The sequence below is a fragment of the Canis lupus genome, chromosome 5 (assembly GCF_048164855.1).
Source record: "Canis lupus baileyi chromosome 5, mCanLup2.hap1, whole genome shotgun sequence".
NCBI lineage: Eukaryota > Metazoa > Chordata > Mammalia > Carnivora > Canidae > Canis > Canis lupus.
The window spans coordinates 64,656,509-64,674,169 of NC_132842.1; positions in this window are offsets into that span (position 1 = coordinate 64,656,509).

Genomic DNA, 17,661 nt, shown 5'->3' on the forward strand with positions numbered 1-17,661 from the left:
GTTGCCTAGATTTTTATGTGTGCCTTCCTGATATGACATGTTGGCAACTGGCTTTTTAGAAAACATGGCCAAGCAAAACATTTCTGCAGACCTGATCTGGTCCCCAGACCACCACTGAGCTATATACTCTAAGTAATTGTATCAGTTGGGCTGTAATTATCCCAGGAACAAACAGCCCTCAGATCTCATTGGTCTAACACGAAGAAGTTTATTTCTTCTTCAAGTTACATGTCCAACACGGGTTAGTGGGGTGGTGTGGGGAGTAGATGCTGCTGGAGGGTTCTGTCCATCTTGGAAGCTCAGGGACCCAGGGTAAAGAAGTCTCCACCTCAACACAGCCACTCCTGCAGGGGGTGACAGAGTGAGGAACATTCCGCATTGGCTCTTAAAGCTGCCACGTGACACACATCATTTCCACGTACACATACACACCATTGGCCAAAGCGAATCGTGTGGCCACATCCAGTTGGGGGAGGGGGTTGGGGGATGTGATGCCTCCAAAGACAATTAAGCTTTAGAAGAACTAGAATATGGGTGAACAAAATTCTCTTTAACAAGGTCCTCCACCCTTCTAAGTTGAATATCATTTGTTTCAAAATAAGAGGTCACTTAAAAGTATAGATGCTTTATGGAGCACCTCACTGCAAACTCATTTCTCTGTTTTTCCTTCCACGTCCAACCCATGTCTGCTAGGATGGTGAAGATGGTAAAGACAGGGAATATGGGCTGCTGCGCTTATGAAGAAGGAGAGACCAGAAACATACCCCGTGTCACCATCATCCATCCCATCCACAGAGCCTTTCTGTTGGCCTGGCTCAGTCCACTGTCCCTAAAACCCCATTTGCCCAGAGGAAGAACCCCACCCTGAGGCCCTACTGGGGAGGTTTACTTCCCTGGGTACTTTCCATAGCTATTTCTACATAAGCATGTGCATGCCCAAGCTGCCTGTGAGCCCAAAGAATCGTCCCTTGTGACTCCCCCCCCCAAACAGGCTCCAATTAGACACCACTTAATGGCACCTCCAATTTGACTGTTCCAAGATTCCACAATGCATGGGAATTCTCTCAGAGATTATTCCTGTTTTTCCCATCCTCAAAACAAGGAGGGGGGAATAATGCATGATTGAAAACTAGCCACTAAATGTTTAAAAAAAAAATTTCAGTTGTGTTGCTTTGAAAACTTATTGCACAGCTGGGGGCATTTAAAGAACTTAATTAACAAGCTTTGGCCGCAATGTGCCCCCTCTTTGGGAGGGGAAAAAAATCACAGTTAAGATTTGTCCAATTAAATGATAGGAGAGTTGGTGGATTCAAAGAGAGAGGGAGAGAGAGAGAGAGAGAGAGAGAGAGAGAGAGGTTGGGGGGATGCGCTTCCAATTTGAAAAGATTTTTAGTTTGATGGGAGACCAGTAGTCTGATTAATTCTGTGCTAAGCTTTCCCGCACAGTTTCCACAAACTTAAGAATTTTTAACCCAAGTGTAATTATAGGTTTTGATAATCAGGCTTTAGCTAAATAAAGTCCCCTTTTTTTTCCTATAAAAGCTGAGGATGGAATATTCTGTTGTAAAGAAGCTCCCTCAAACCCCACTTTTTCTTGCCTCCATACAGGAGTTCATCAAGCCCCAGGATCAGTGCTGCATCATGATTTCAGTGAGCCCTGTGCTTTCCTGGGCATTCCCTCCATAAAAATCTCTTAGAAATTACATTTTATCACTGCATTGCTATGAAGATGATGATAATCCAGCTGGATTCATTTTTACATGCTCTTTATTATAATGTTCATTTTATTTTCTTTTAATTTAAAAAGAAGTTAAAGTTAAAACATTCTCTGGACCCCTAAAAGTGTGGCAGGCTCCAGTACCCAGTGCTTCACGGGTAAGTCAGCACTTCCCCAAATTTCCCAGTATGAACCAAAAGGGGGACATTGGGGTACCAGCTAAGAACGGGTTCAAGATAATAGTGACGATGACATAATTCTCGGCCACGCAATTCCTATCAGCCTACGCTAGGCGCTTGTCTTTACAACACGCTAACCTCCAGTCCCCCAGCCTATACCCCCCACACCCCCCCAAAATTGTTATTCTGACATCATTGGTTTGAAAGAATACCCAGTACAGTATGCACTCTTGGAATGACGAATTTTCTGCCTTTTCCTAGGGGGGATGTTCAGCCAAGACAAAAATGCGTAAGGGCAGCAGAGAAAATTCATTTGTATAAGCTGGCCCCCCTACTGTGGAATTTTCAATTATATATATCTAATTATGGCTGTCAGTTGATGGATTCAGAAAAGACATTTTGGTGCCCCCCCTTTTTTTTTGTCTTTTCGTCATCTCTTCTGTTAGAATGATTATAGCACACTTACACAACTAATTGCCTTACTGCTGATTAGTGATACAATTATGCAGACCCGGCTCCTTGTGTGAACAACCATCTGCAGAGAAAAAAAAAGTGACACTATTCAAAAACTATCCATAATTTAACCAATGTTATTCCAATGCACTGAGCCCAGACAATCGTCTGGCCTTCATATTTCATACCCACCCTGGCAAGAGGAGGTTGGGTTTTGTGTGCCCAATTCACCTCTTTAGACACACTGTGAATCAGAAAGAATGAAGAGAGAAGAAAGTACTTCAAATGTCAACCCATAGTGGGGAATTGAAGCGTGGTTAACGTCCATTCCTCCTTTGGGTAATTTTTCTTCAAATTTTATACCACTTGGCAATTTTTTGTTTCCTTTCAAACTGCTGAGAAAGTGCAGATGTTTCAACTCCCCAAAGTGGGCTTGGGTTTGCTGGTTTTTTTTTTTTTTTTTTTTTTTTTTTTTGTGGACTGTTCTCCCCAATTCTTTTCTCTCCTTTTTCTTCATAATGTTTATAAAAAAAAAAAAAAAAAAAAAAACAGGAAAAAAAAAGAAAAAGGAAAAAGAAGGGGTTTTAAGAGAATGGAAGGACGCGGGCTGACATATGACGTTTCAATAAAGTGTGTCTTTTGTTCCCAAAGGCCAAGTGTACGGGACGTCAAACTCTGAGTCCTCAGGGACCACAGGCAGGGCACAGGTGGATGGCCGGATGCTGTTCGCCCCAGGGAGGAAACAAAGAAAGAGGTTTGATCTTTCCCAATGTGCAAGGCGACATCAGCCTTGTCTGCATGGGGAAAAGAAAAAAACAGTTAGAAACGAAAGAAGATTAAAAACTGTGAGGCGAGTGCCAGCTTCTCCCATTATCATTTTAAAATAAGCTTGCAGGTGGTCAGGGCAGAAAAGGAAAAAGAGCTGAGTGTCAAAGTGGCTAGGTGCTCCTCACTCTATATGGACATAGAATGGCAGAGAAGAGTGCTGGGTGATCCAGAAGACACCTAAGAAGGATCCCTAGAGAATTAGCTGTCCAAGGTACACCTGTGTGGCCAGCAAAAGGCAAGATGAGAACTGGAGACCAGGTCCGGAGAGCTGCCTGTGGACAGGCCTCGTCTCAGCTCTCTGACAGGGGCTTCCACTCCAAGCACCAGTGCTTGAAATCTCAGCAACCCAGAACCCAAGGGGTCCCCCATCATCCAGACCATGGAATCACTCTGGCTGCATCTGGGCACTCGAGCCTGGGAATCAGACACCTCCACCTTGGGTATTCCTTCATTCCCTTCTACTCAGGCTTCTTTAGAAAGTGAAAGCTTGGTATTGAGTGGTTTTTTTTTTTTTTTCCTTTCATTTTGTTTGAAAGAAATCTCGATCTCCTGGTCCCTCTGAACTTCTTAAAACCGGAGATAACTGAAGTTTGTCAGGCTGATCACAGTGTGCACTATGAAATAGCAAAGGTAAATATGCGTGTGGCCAGTTTTGTTTTGTTGGGTATTTTGTGATAATAAAGCTAAAAATTGCAGCGAATATTTACTGAGAGCTTACAGGATGCCAGCTTCTTTGATGTGCTTGGTATTAATTGCCTCATCCTGATCTTCGCAAAATCTTCCAAGGTAGATATTTTGATTGTCCCGCTGTATGCAGGAGGATCCTACAGATTAATAGGGTTCGATAACTAAGGCAGGACACACAGCTAATTGCTGATAGAACAAGGATTTGAACTGAAGCCTAGTGGTCTCCAAAGCCAGAGCTCTTGATCACCAACCACTACCAACATCTCATTGATGCCTTAAGGAGTTTTTGTTTGTGCGGAGAGGACATAGTAGCTCTGCTAATATTTGTTGAAGAACTGATGGAAGGAGAGAAGGAAGGAGGGAGAAATGGAAGGGAGGAAGAGAGGGAGGAAATGAGTGGCCTGTGAAAGATGCAATGCCCTGAACATAGCTGCATTGGGGCTCTAGTCACTGTTCTCCCTCAACAGGCTGAATGACCTGGGGCAAGTTGCTAGATGCCTCCATATATCTGTACCATAAAAAGAAAGATTTGGGAAGCAAGAGATTCTCCTTCCTAAGAAGCCTCTTCTACCCTCTAGCCAATCTGGTATCTCCTTTTCCAGAACTTGGATACAGTCTCCTCTGAGTCACCTGATAGATCAACCTCATTACTACCTTTGGCAATTTTGATCATTCCATGGCCATTGGACTTGCCAACCAGGTCAGAGAGTAAGATCTTAAAGGACAAGAATCTTTTTTCCTCCTCTTCATCCTTGACGCCTTCCTCCTCCTTCTTCTTCCCTCTTTTCTGTATTAGGGTTAACTCAGTGCCTATTTTGGGTAAGCACAAAGTCTGGCCCCACCTCTTCTAATTGTCCCATCGAAGTGCCAAGGCTCCATCAACAAGACCAATTGGAACTGAATGCACACCTGGTTAATTGATCAGCAGCCAAGTTTCTACAGCTGATTCCCACTATGGTCACTCCAATAAAAGGTAAAAGCCTTCATTAGTAGGGAAGATGGTGTCTTTAGGGGATGGCAACTCACATAATGGGGATCATTTATAGGGGTGGCTTCTTAATTGCTGGCAAAGGGAGAAAGGATTATTGATGGCATAGCATACACATGACATTGGGTTGGAGGTGATTCTCATCTGAGTGAATTCTGAAGGGTTTGCCCCATTGGATCTAAGTACAGGGATCCAGTCCCCACTGAGAGATTAGACATGGCCTGGTGGGCACACTTTGGAACAGCTCTCAAGGAGAAAGATCAAGACTAAGACCCCTATGGATCAAATGACTTCACATCACAGCAAGCCTTAGTCTTGCATGTAAATGTGTTGGATTCTCAGCCTGGAGCCTCTCTACTAGGAAGAATCAGGAAGAGAGTCCCAAGCCTAGACCCTACTTTGATCTTTTCCCTTACCTAGATACAAGTCCCAGGGCAGCCAGACTTGCCTGCAACATTCTTGATTTCCTGAAGACAAATCAGGTTCCTCAGAAAGGGTAAGTGGCTCTCTGAATGACACGTAGGTATTTTTATGTATTGGAGATGGGGAAAGGTAAATACAAACGTTGGGAAGTAAAAACGGTCTTGGAGGCAATTAAGTCAACTCTTTACCCAATGTGGATAAAAATCAAATCACTAGCCTTCTTGGTTATTGGTTTTGTGTTGGTTTGTTTTCTCCTTTCTCATCTCTCATTTAAACTAGAGTCTGAAAGCCTGCTGCTTGACCCTTCGTGTTCTTCCACTCCTGGTGTGATAATCAGTGTACCTCAGCAGAGATGAACTGGCCTCTTGACACTTCCAGGTAGTCAAGCAACAATTATACATCTATCCATTTAACCATCTATCTATCCACCCGTTCATCTATCTATCTATCTATCTATCTATCTATCTATCTATCAACATCAAATTAACTACTATGTATCAGGCATTAGAATAAGGAAAAAGAACAGAAAATGGAATAGACTCTATTCCAATCTCCAAGAAGTTTGTGGCCTATGGGGGACAAAGATCCTACTCTATAATGAACATAATAATAATAATGCCAAGCAATGATATAATGGTTATGTTGATAACGCTAAAATAATATAAATAAGATTTATTGAGCATTTTCTATGTTTGTGGCTTTTTACATACTTATTCCCCTTTAAGCCTCACAATGACCCTATAAGATAGCTACTATAGTTTCTCTCATTTTACCCATGAAGGAACTTGTGCCACTCACCAAACTGAGAAGAGATGGATGGAGTCACTCCTTGAAGCTGGACAGTCTCCATACCTTGTGCTATTAACCAACTAGCTACCCCTTGGCTAAATGGAATCACTGATGTTAAAAGGACTCAAGGGGGAACACCTGGGTGGCTCAGCGGGTCCTGGGATCGAGTTCCACAGGCAGCCTGCTTCTAGGGAGCCTGCTTCTCCCTCTGCCTATGTCTCTGCCTCTCTCTCTCTCTCTCTCTGTGTGTGTGTGTGTGTGTGTGTCTCTCATGAATAAATAAATAGAATATTAAAAAAAGAAAAAAGGACTCAAGGGGAATTTGCAGAGTTTCCCCCAGAGAAGATGACATTCATGCTGGGCCTCAAAGGATCAACGGATCACCAGAGAGAGAGGAAAGAAAAGAATATTGCAGGCAGATGGAAGACTGAGAAACAGCTAGAGAGGAGCAAGCAGTTCAGCACGAATGGAGTAGAGCATGCATGGGTGAGGATAGACTACCAGGCAACAACAACAAAAAGGACAATAATAATAGTCACTACATTATATTGGGCACCAGCCCTGTGACTACACATGTACTACCTCTGCCATCCTGACAACTCTCGTGACATAAGTTTCATACCCCTCATCAAGGAAATTCAAGCTGAAGCATAGATGACTTGCTCAAGCTGAAGTCAAACTTAAATGACTTGCTCAAGGTCATCACTAAATAAGTCTTTAAGAAGAAAATGGTCAGAATCCCAAGGTCATGCAATTAGGTTAAGAACATGGGCTCTGATATGCTAGAACAAAAATCTCAACTATACCGTTTGCCTGTCATGTGACCTTGTGCCAGCTACTAAACCTCACTGGGCTTTAGTTTCCTTATCTGGGTGGGGATAATTATCATCTAGTCTGTCATATCTGAGCACTGTTCTGATGACTCATGAGTCACAAAGTGTGATGCCTGGCACTGTGTTTAATAACGGTTGGCTGTTATTGTTATTATTAAGTTGGGGTCCAAATTTCTGGGACATGTGAAAGCTATTCAAAGCGAGAGAAATAAGTGGATGTTCATGAGAAAGAAAGTTCCCAGTATGGGAACAGATAGAGAAGTTCACAGTCCTCACCAGCTGACCCTAGCTCAGGAATAGAAAAGGGACAGCTTTAATGAAAGACTTTTTTGGCTCACAGAAGCTCCAAGATTCTCTGATGATCCTGAAACAATTCCCAAGCCCTCACTTAAACAGCCAGCTCTGGGGCATTTTGACCTTGCCCCAGGGATGATGTGATGGGCCTCTCTGTGCCAGGCCTCAGTCTCAGATGGGGGAACATTGCCTTATGAGGAAGCGCATGCTCCCTGGATGTTTTTTAAAGATTTTATTTATTTATTCATAAGAAGCACACAGAGAGAGGCAGAAACATAGGCAGAGGGAGAAGCAGACTCACTGTGGGGAGCTTGATGTGGGACTCGATCCCAGGACCCCGGGGATCATGGACCTGAGCTGAAGGCAGACACTCAGCCACTGAGCCACCCAGGCATCCCACTCCCTCGATTTTGATTTCCTGGTCAATGAAGCCCCAAGACTTCATGTTCTTCTGCAGAATGACTCTCTTTTACCCAATCCTCCAGGTCCAAATAAAGGCCCAGTCCTCTTAGGCAAATGTGGGCTTTCTCTAACAAATGCACTGGGCTGCAAGATAATGTGGAGCTCTTCATGTTTTCTCCACGGGATAATGTCTATCAAAATGCAACACATTTTTAACGCAGTCAGCACACCCTGCCGGTCAAGTCATGTGTCCCAAAGTTCTGGACAAGAGCAGCCAAACATAACTTGATTAATTCATAAAGAGGATACTTATTCCTTGCAACGAGTGAGGTGAAGCATTATCTTTGCTTAGCAGCATCATATTTCTGGTGCTGAGGCTGTCATGGGCCACCATCCTAAGAAGATAAGTTGTCTTAGTTTGGGGTCCCCTAGGAACAACCCAGAGACAAGCATTCAGTTGCAGGTAATTTATCCAGGGGGTGCAAAATCCTGGTAGAGGAAGGGAGAAAGGGACTAGGGAAGGGAAGGTGGCTGGTAGAGTGTATCCCCTGGAGCCGGCTTCTGTTATACACAGACCAACCGCAGCCTCTTGGGAAACTCCAAGAAATGGCATAAAGCACACACATCAGAAGGATGCTGCCTTAGATGTGAGGGAGGTAGATTTACACACCAACTCCAGCCACTGTTTCAGAGTCGCTTCTGGGGGCTGTTAATTCCCCAGCGCTTTGGGCCTGGAGAACCTACCTCCATCACCAAATGGCCCCCTGAGGTATTGGAGAAAGCCCGCAGGTCTGGAGAACAGAGAAGGGTACTTGGAAGACAGCTGGAACATGCTGGAAGAGGAGATCCTGAGGGTGGGAACAAGCACGGAGAGCCTGCCTCACTAACCTTCTTCAAACAGTTTCTACATCCACTCACTTATCCAGAGGACACTTGCTGAGCGGCCTCGAATATCTGATAAAGTCCTTATGCCATATTCAGAAGAATCTCTACCCAGAGTCTCTTTACTCATGGACACAAAATTAATAAATTTCATTGATACAAGACAGTATCAGGAGAAATATAAGAAGCGAGAAATGACAGCTATCCCATGACTTAGAAATTCTACTTCTTAGGTGGGGGGATGGGTGAAGTAGGAATTGGGGATGAAAGAGGGCATTTGTTGTGATGAACTCTGAGTGTTGTAGGGAACTGTGAATCACTATATTGTACACCTGAAACTGATATAACACGGTATGTTACCAACTGGAATTAAAATAAAAATTTTAAAAAAGGAAATTTAAGATACAAGTGAAAAAATCTTGCAGAATAATCTGTGACTGTGATTGCCATTTCTGTAGAAGCCATGTATACATAATGTATTAATTTATTATTATATAGAATAACATGTACATTATGTGTTGGCATATACTAAGAGGTGGAAGGAAACGTATCAAAACACACAGGGCTTATTTATTTCAGGATCCAGAGTAGAAATTGGTTGGAGAGAGACCTTCTTTTTTCATCAATGTAGCATCGGAATTATTTACCATGAACATGTGTTCATGTGTTATTTGTGTAATTAAAAACATGAGTGACAGCTGACATCTTTTCATTCATCCAGAAGACATAGAGAAGCCATCAAAGCGGAGAGATCAACTAAAACTTCCTAGGTGTCTAGGTCATTCACGTAGGGGAGACGAACAGACTCTTTCCTGCCTCCCTCCCCGGAGGAAACCATGACAATGGAGCACAATGCGATGATGGGGCCCACTCGAATTTCAAGGGAATATTCGAATAATGTCAGAATTTCTGTTTGACAGACAGCAGATTATGTGATATCCATTTAGAAGAATAAGCAAAAGTACAACAATAAAGGGCCTGGTACTGAATGGGCTGCTTTCAGCTGTGTATGAAATTTATTTACATAGACCAGATATTTGCCCAACAATGCCAGGGGAGTGCGGAGTTGCAGTGTGAACTTCACACGTGGGGCTTTGCTCAAGGTCACAAGCTCAACTAAATAGATGGTATTGTATCCAGTGATCTGCTGTAAATGTTTAACAACTGGCTCCGGGGGTAGGCAGGAAGGGGACACCCTGATTTGCAGTTTCTGATTTCCATGGTGAAATCATCCCCCCTAATGGCTGCTTTCAAGGCGAGGAGGAAGGAAGAGATACTGGTGAGCACACCATCCTACAGCGCACATACAGATACAATACACAAATTAAGGCAGTACGTTGTATACGACCACCGAGAGGGAGGAAAATCATTAGGCAGTGATAAGTTTTGAGTATCACCACCTTTGCTTTTCACATAATTCATTTAATCGTAAGTTTATACGATTCCAATATTAGTAACTGTTGTATTTAAAAAAGCAGTTTGCAAAACCCTTGCAATATTGACACTGGGCTCTCGGGCTGCTAGGGGTCTGCTCCAGCACTCCAGGGACTGAGGGAGCTCACAGATTTCTATCTGGAACATTTTTCCTCAGAGGATACTTCAAGGAAGGGGCCAAGTAGATGCTAATCAGAATTATAGAAAACACCGTGTTTGGCTCTAGAAACATAAACAGACAGATTGTGTTTTCACAGCAGCCTGACACAAGTCTAGCTTAGAAGCAGTGCTCCCTGATTCCCTCAAGCAACTTGTCTGAGCAGGAAAGCTAGTAAGAAATATAATTTCCCTTCTAGGGGGTGGAGGGTGGGGGGAATCTGACTTCTGAGACCTGATATTGGAAGGAAATTCATACTACGGCAAATGCTAAAACGGCCTGCCTCACAGTGCTCTCAGAGCTGGGTTTACCAGCTAACCAGCAAGCAGAATGGAATTGTTCCCGTACATGCATCCGGATTTTTTTTTCCCCTTTATTCAATTTTTCCAAAACAACGATCCTCTAGTATGATCATCTTTCCAGCAAATACCTTTTTTTTTTTTTTTTTAACTTCATCATCACTATATTTACCCGGACATTTTAAAAGTGGGGCTGCATTCTTGGCTATCTAAACATGGAGAGGGTTATAAAACAACCAAAGCTAATAATGCCATGTTTCCTCATTTGTAAAATGGAGTGGAAGGGTGCTGAGCCACTCAGTCGCCGAAGCCCTGTGTTTGCTCTAAATGATCCACATTTTTTTCTTTCTTTTTTTTTTTTTTTTAAAGATTTTATTTATTTGAGAGAGAGAGAGAGATCATGAGTGGAGAGAGGGGCAGAGGGAGAAGCAGGGAGCCCGATGCAGGGCTCGATCCCAGGACCCTGGGATCATGACCTGAGCCAAAGGCAGAAGCTTAACCTACTGAGCCACCCAGGCGCCCCTTGATCTGCGGTTTCTATGCGGTTAAAACATAAGCAGAAAGGGGCAGGAGTGGACCCCGGAACTGGGGCCTCTTCCGTGTCTGATAAATGCCAGCTTTATTGCCGCAGTAAGATGGATAAATAATAATGAAATCACAGCCATGCTCTGGTGTCTGCTCATTTATTCCCCCCCATCCCCCCCCCCAAAAAAAAAAGGAACACAAACCAGGGAACTCAAGTCAGGCATGACCAAACCTGAAGAATTTGACTCTTCCATCCCGCTGCTAGCAGAACTCCTCGTGATTTGGGCAGACTGTAGCGGGGGCCTGCGGGGGTGACGGGGCTGGGGTGGGGGTGGGAAGAGATGTTGAAGCTGGCCTGGTTTTGGGGAGGAAGGAGCCGCCTGGCTGGCCAGCTCAGTGCAGTCTTTCATGAATAAACACTCTAATTGAGGACATCACAGATAATGGGTCTGACTTCTTTCACTGGAGGGCCGGATCATGATTTGCTAATTGGATATCCCTGGGGTGGTGGAGGCGCCCTCACTGGCCCTGAGTGATTACTAGTTAATGGGGTTTTAGAAGTTCCTATTCCAGACTGATAAAGGGAGCCACGCTAAGGAAAAGGAGCCAGCACCCTTCCCGGAATGGCACTGGGAAGGATGCCCGGCGTCTGGGAAAGCACAGGGTGGCACTAGGCTGAAGGGGTTCACCAATCCCAGCATTGTCTTTTTGAGCTGGGTCCCCGCCCCCCCCCGCCCCCGCCCCAGTCAGTACCCCAACCCTCACCTCTTCTCTGCCTGGAATTTGATCTGGGAGGTAGTGTCCTCCCCTGCCACACATCCCTCACCACTGGCCTTTGGGCTCATTCCATTGCAAAGAACAAGGACACAGAGAGCCAGACTCAGGGGGCCAGCAAGACCCCAGGGGTACTCTTCACGTAAAGGGTAGAGAAAGCTTCTTTGGAGTCTCCGGATTTGACCTAGAGTGTGAAAAGATGCCACCATTGTGCAAAATGGTTGTAGTGGTGAGGCAGGGCGAGCTTCCCATCTGCCCCCTACAGGGGATGTTGGCACCCAAAGCAGGAGCCACAGAGGAGGGAGCTTCCAGAGCAGAAGGCGGGCTGAGATTTCAGAGGCCGATCCTTTCCTTGGGCCACACAGGAGTCCTTGGCCTGTCCCAGCCAACTGCCTCGGGGATGGAGAAATTAGGGGAAAGGAATGCGAGAGGTCTTTCTACACCAAAACTCAAGCAAATTCCTCGTCAACTCCCCCCACCAATCCCCCTCCAAAGGTCTCGTAAACCAAATGCTAGCTGCCCCGGCCAGAGCCAAGAGCATACTCTGTCCCATAGAACATCCAGTGTCTCTTCCCACAAGAAAGCAAGACTTCCTTCTTGATGAGACTCCAGACCTATAGTCTCTCTGTTCAGCCATAGGTGCTTTCCTGGGCAGTGTCCTTCTCAGTTAATTCCAGGTCATCAGTCCTGATTGGAGGGCACAGGACTCCTCCTGGGCCTCCATGATCAGCCTTGTCAAGCTGTCATTTCACTCCTTGACTCCTTGCAGATGACTTGGGGTGCCCCAAGGAGATTGCTCCTGGCAATGAAGACGGAGGGCTCCAGTGTATCAGATACTGAAGAAGGTGCCACTCTGGAGGAAGCTCCAGCTGCCACCACCTCCCCATGTGTGAGTCATGCACCAGCAGCTGAGCACTGACATTCTGAGATCAATTTGCATCAGATAATATCTACCATTCCCTGGGCCCCTTTCCTTGGCTAGAGCCTATGCTACGTATTTCACCCGTAGCACCTCATTTAGTCTTGCCAAGAGCCTGTGGAGGTGGGTTCTATACTTCTCTCCATTTTACAGGTGGGCATACTAACTGCTTAACCTGAGTTCACACCCTGGAACTTGACCCCACTGCCCGGTCCTTATTCACTGTGTCAAAAGCCCTTCCTTGAGTTTCACCCAGGCCAGTATGTCTTTCCCTGAATACAGCTGATAAGACGACAGGTGGCCTGGCTTCACCATGTAAAAGAGCAGGGAACCCCATCTTATATTCATAGAAATGGTATGAATAGATCCCCAATAAGGGATACATCTCTTATTGGTGGTATCTAAGAACTATACTCTCAGGGTGCCTAGGTGGCTCAGTTAGTTGAGTAATCAGCTCTTGGTTTCAGTGTGGGTCATGATCTCAGGGTCATGAGATTGAGCCCTACATGATCTCAGTCATGAGATCGAGCCCTATATTGGGCTCTGCACTCAGTCTGAGGTCTGGTTGAGATACTCTCTTTCTCCCTCTACTCCTCCCCACTCTCTCTCTCTAATAAATAAATAAAATCTTAAAAAAAAAAAAAGAACTTTCTAGATGTACTGGTAACTGGTCACTTCCCAGAAACCTGAAATGACCCTGTATATCTACAAAGAATGAAGCCTTGCTAATGACTCTGGGCCAACTGCTTAAATGTTGAGGACTGACTTTCCCAATGGGTAAAGTGACCTATCGGAATAGATATCTAAGCTTCCTCCAAGCTCCATACCCATGTAGCAAGAATTCCATATGTGCTACAGAAGAGACTTTTCTATCTCCCATGTGGACTTTTGCCATAGCAAACAGAATTAGTTATAGAGCATGGGGGCATATGGAGAGGGTGGTTAAGCTCATGTTCACTAGTACCCATGTCTTTTTGTTTTCTTTCTTTCTCCTTGCTCTCCCTCTCCTGGTGCTTGTCCCTGTTTCCTTGAGCTATCTATCTCCTGGCATCCTTGCTACAGCTCCATCTGGCTTATTTGTTATTCATGAATTAACATGTGTTTTGCATGCATTTGCCTTTTGACAACTGTTCCCAAGTATACCAGAGTGTAGCAACAAGGGTCTTCATGTTTGATCATGTACACCATCAGTCAAAAATGTTTGAACATGCGTCCCAATATAGATGTGTTTCCTTGTACATATTTATATTAAACAATCGATGCAAATATACATTTTCTAATAAACCTAAAAATAGAAAGTAAAAATTCCAAACATATTTATATCCTAGCCTGTGGGTCATTTTGGGCCAGACTGTCTCTTCCGAAAAAATCCCCAGTATCTAGGATGGTGGAGGGCCTTAGTGTCTTGGTCTTAGATGGCAGATATTTGAGAACGAACCCTTGTTAAAAAGTGTTTTTAAAAACTGGACTTTAAAAAAACCCTAGAGTTTCTAGAAATTCAATGAGAGAGAAGGTGGAGGAAGGCAAGCCTAGATCCTAGAAGGGAGGCCAGACCCCCTCCAAAACCCCCCCAGAAATTTATGGAAATTCTATTAATTGTTAACATCTATTTGTTTTTGTTCCATTGTCACACTATGGAACCAAGACAACCAAGAGCCAAACATGACCCGTGTTCTACCAGTTTGTCACTCCATCCTACAATCTAGAGGCAATCTTTAAACATTGTTAAAACCCAAATCCCACAAGGAGATATTGCATTAAATTGGATTAGCTCTTTTCATCAGAGTTGACAAGTATGAATGTGACAAGTCGAGATAATGGTGGAGAAGAGAGAACACTGTAATAAGACCCAGAGAAACTAAGAGGAGAGATCCAAAAAGAGCAAACCTCAGGGACTCAGGTGCCCAAGATGTGATCCTGGTCCATACTTACCCTCCACCCCAGCACATGCTCTTCCACACAGCCTGATGGAGGGACAGAAGCATCAACCCCTTAAATGAAAGCTTTTCTTCCATCCCTTGGGGCATTGTTGAGTTCTCTGATCTTGAGGAGCCATCAGGGCCTGTTTTTGTGCTCTAACCTCGAAAGTCTCTATTTCCTCCAGAGTGACTGGAAGAAGACTGACCACCTCCCCCCCTGTAACCGCTCCAGAATCTCCCAGCTCCTGCCCTAGTGACCTCCCAAGCACTGAGTAGTTTACATCCGACTTGTTAAGGGAGGGGTATGCAAAACGAATGCTAATTAATGAATATCAATAAGGTAGAGACAGTTGTCAGGTGGATGTCTAGAGATAACTCAAGGAGACAGAGGCTCAGGAAGAGGGTATCTCGGGAGACAATGTGAAAAAGCCAGACCCCCAGGGAGGCACAGAAAGAAGGAGCTAGTCTGCCTTCCTTGGTGAAGAAAACACTTCAGAAAAAGCCAAAAACGGGCAGGGAAAGCATGCTACTAGTGAGCAAAGCTACAAGTCAAGGTTTACTGTGGTTGTTGGTCAGTTGAAGGGACATATAAATAACTTGGACTCTGCCGTGCAATAGTAGTGACATTAAGACCACTTCCTATATGCCACACTTTGGTGACACTCAGAAAATACCATGTAATATATTTCATCCTCACAACATCCCTATGAGGTAGGTACTATCATTTTCTTCTCCGTTTCCCAAATGAGGAAACTAAGGCACAATGTCAGTAGAGCCACCAGCCCACTATCACAGGGCTGGCCAATAGCAGGTGTGGGGATGGAGTGGAGGTACTGGGCCTCCAGAGCCTGCCACTCTGCATAAAAAGACTTCATACCAGCTGCAGAGGATCCACGTGGTTGAGAGTCAGGGTTTCCATCCTGAGAGAGAAAGCTCCCTTACCTGTGTCACATGATTTTTTTTTCCTGCTGACTGGTATCCAGTGGGCATCCTGGTGCTGTGAACTGGCCATTCAGCTGGGAGGCAGTGTGCTGGTGTCTCCGTCACTCTGGGCTCCAACTCCTGAGGACCAGAATAACGTTGTGTCCTTCTCCAGGAATCTCTAGTATGTTGAGTAGCCATCATGGCTGGTTGGCTGGTTGAGGACATGCTTAAAATGGGGTTAAAAAAAAATCATCTCAGCATAAAGTAATATTTGAGATCTGTTCATGTAGGAGATTAATATTCCCCCTTGAAACACTGAGATTCATCATACATGGTAAATATTTGTTTGGACAAATTTTAAATCGAGGATCATTTGATTGATAGATAATTGTTTCCAACGTCAGCTAAATACTCTCAGCTGTCGCCGCCACATCACAAATTGATGTGTTGTTACCTTTTGCTGTTTTCTTTCTTTCTCTCTCACTTCTGTTAAAAAAAAAAAAAGAAAGAAAGAAAAAGAAAGAGAAAAAAACCCAAACCTGAACATGATTTTCTTATGACCAGCTCTTACATTGATTTTTTTACGAAGAAAAAAAAAAATACGCGATACCCTTTTTATCTCCAAGGGACCCAAGGTGTTAGAAACCCCAGAGGAAGGAGTTCCAGGACAAGAACTTGAGGATGTGAGGATCTGCAGCTAGCTAAGCTCTGTTCCACACCCCTGTTCTGCAGAAACTTCCAGCGCCCATTCCCCCTGCCTCCCCAGCTGGCCTGGATCTGGGTGAGAGGGAAGGATGCTCTGTGATGCTCTGAAAATATATATAAATATACCCTCTACGTGCCCCAGCCTTGGGGATCTCGGAGTCAAAAGATGATAGAGATGAATACAGGTTAAGTCAGAAAAGCTTCCTGGAGCTGGTCTTTAAAAAATTAAGATAATTTTTTATCAAGAAACAGAGGGAATAGGAGAAAGCATTGACCAATTCTTCTCCAAAAGAGATAATGACTGCAAAAAAAAGAGAAATCTTCTGTTTGCCTTAAGCACATAGACCCCTTTCCCATTTTTCTTCCAATCCCCTGGCTTACAGGCCAGTGCTTATTTCCATAACTCCTTTACCAATAATGAATATGACTGTTATGGGTAATTAACACAGCAATCTCTATTTTCATTTACTCCTCACTTCTGGAAAAGTGAGTGACCAGAGGGAGGGGGAAAAAAACAACAAAAAAAAAAACCTCCCTAGATTCTCTTAAAGGTAATTTGTTCAAACACTTCCCTCATTATTTTTTTTAATAATAAGTTTTAAAATCTATTATTATAGAGTAATTGCTCATCAAATTTCTTTTTTAAAAGTCAAAGCAATTTTCAAATTATAAAGAACTTCTCAAATGTGTCTAGATAATTATGAGGCTGCATTTTATATAGCTCCTGTACCTCAGTAGGCTGCAAGGCCTGGTATAATCTTTGCCTTTGGAGTGCAAGATTGCATCAACTGTGTTCACGTGTAAAGCACCACGTGATGCATGTTAAATACACAGCAATTCTGTGGTCACAGATACATACCTATACATACCTATGGAAATTAAGTAACCCCTACCCATAATACCATCTGGTAGGACTAGCACAAAGTATTTTCCCGCAGGCGAGGTACCAAGGATGATACTGCATGATAGATGATGATAGATAGATAGATAGATAGATAATAGATAGATAAAAGATGATGGATGGATGGATGGATGGATAAATAGATAATAGATGATAGATGGATGGATAGATAGATAATAGATAGACGGGCTATGACTCCAACTAACTCATCCCTTCTTGAGAAAGTGAAATGATTCAAGGTGCATGGGGAGAACCAGAATCTCCAGAAGGCCTCTTGCCATCAGAGAAGTTACCACTAGCCTCTGGGGCAAGACTTTTGTGACTTTTAGAATTCTCCATAGTTCTCTCACCAAAGCTGAAAAGCGGGACCCCTAATACGGTTCTGAGGTTTTTGCCACAATTTTAACCCAGCAAAGGGCATCCCGGTAATTCTGATTTTTTTTTTTTTAATTGTGTATATAGGAGCCAGACTCCTTCCTTCTGTGGGTTTTTCTTAGGAATTAAATTTTTTAAAGGCCAATTTTGGAATCTCTAGGGTTGTGGATTGATTCTAGGAGATAACGGAGAACCATATGAAAATTTAAGGATTTGTGGTGTTGATCACACGTGTGTGTGCCCGTGAGTGTGCA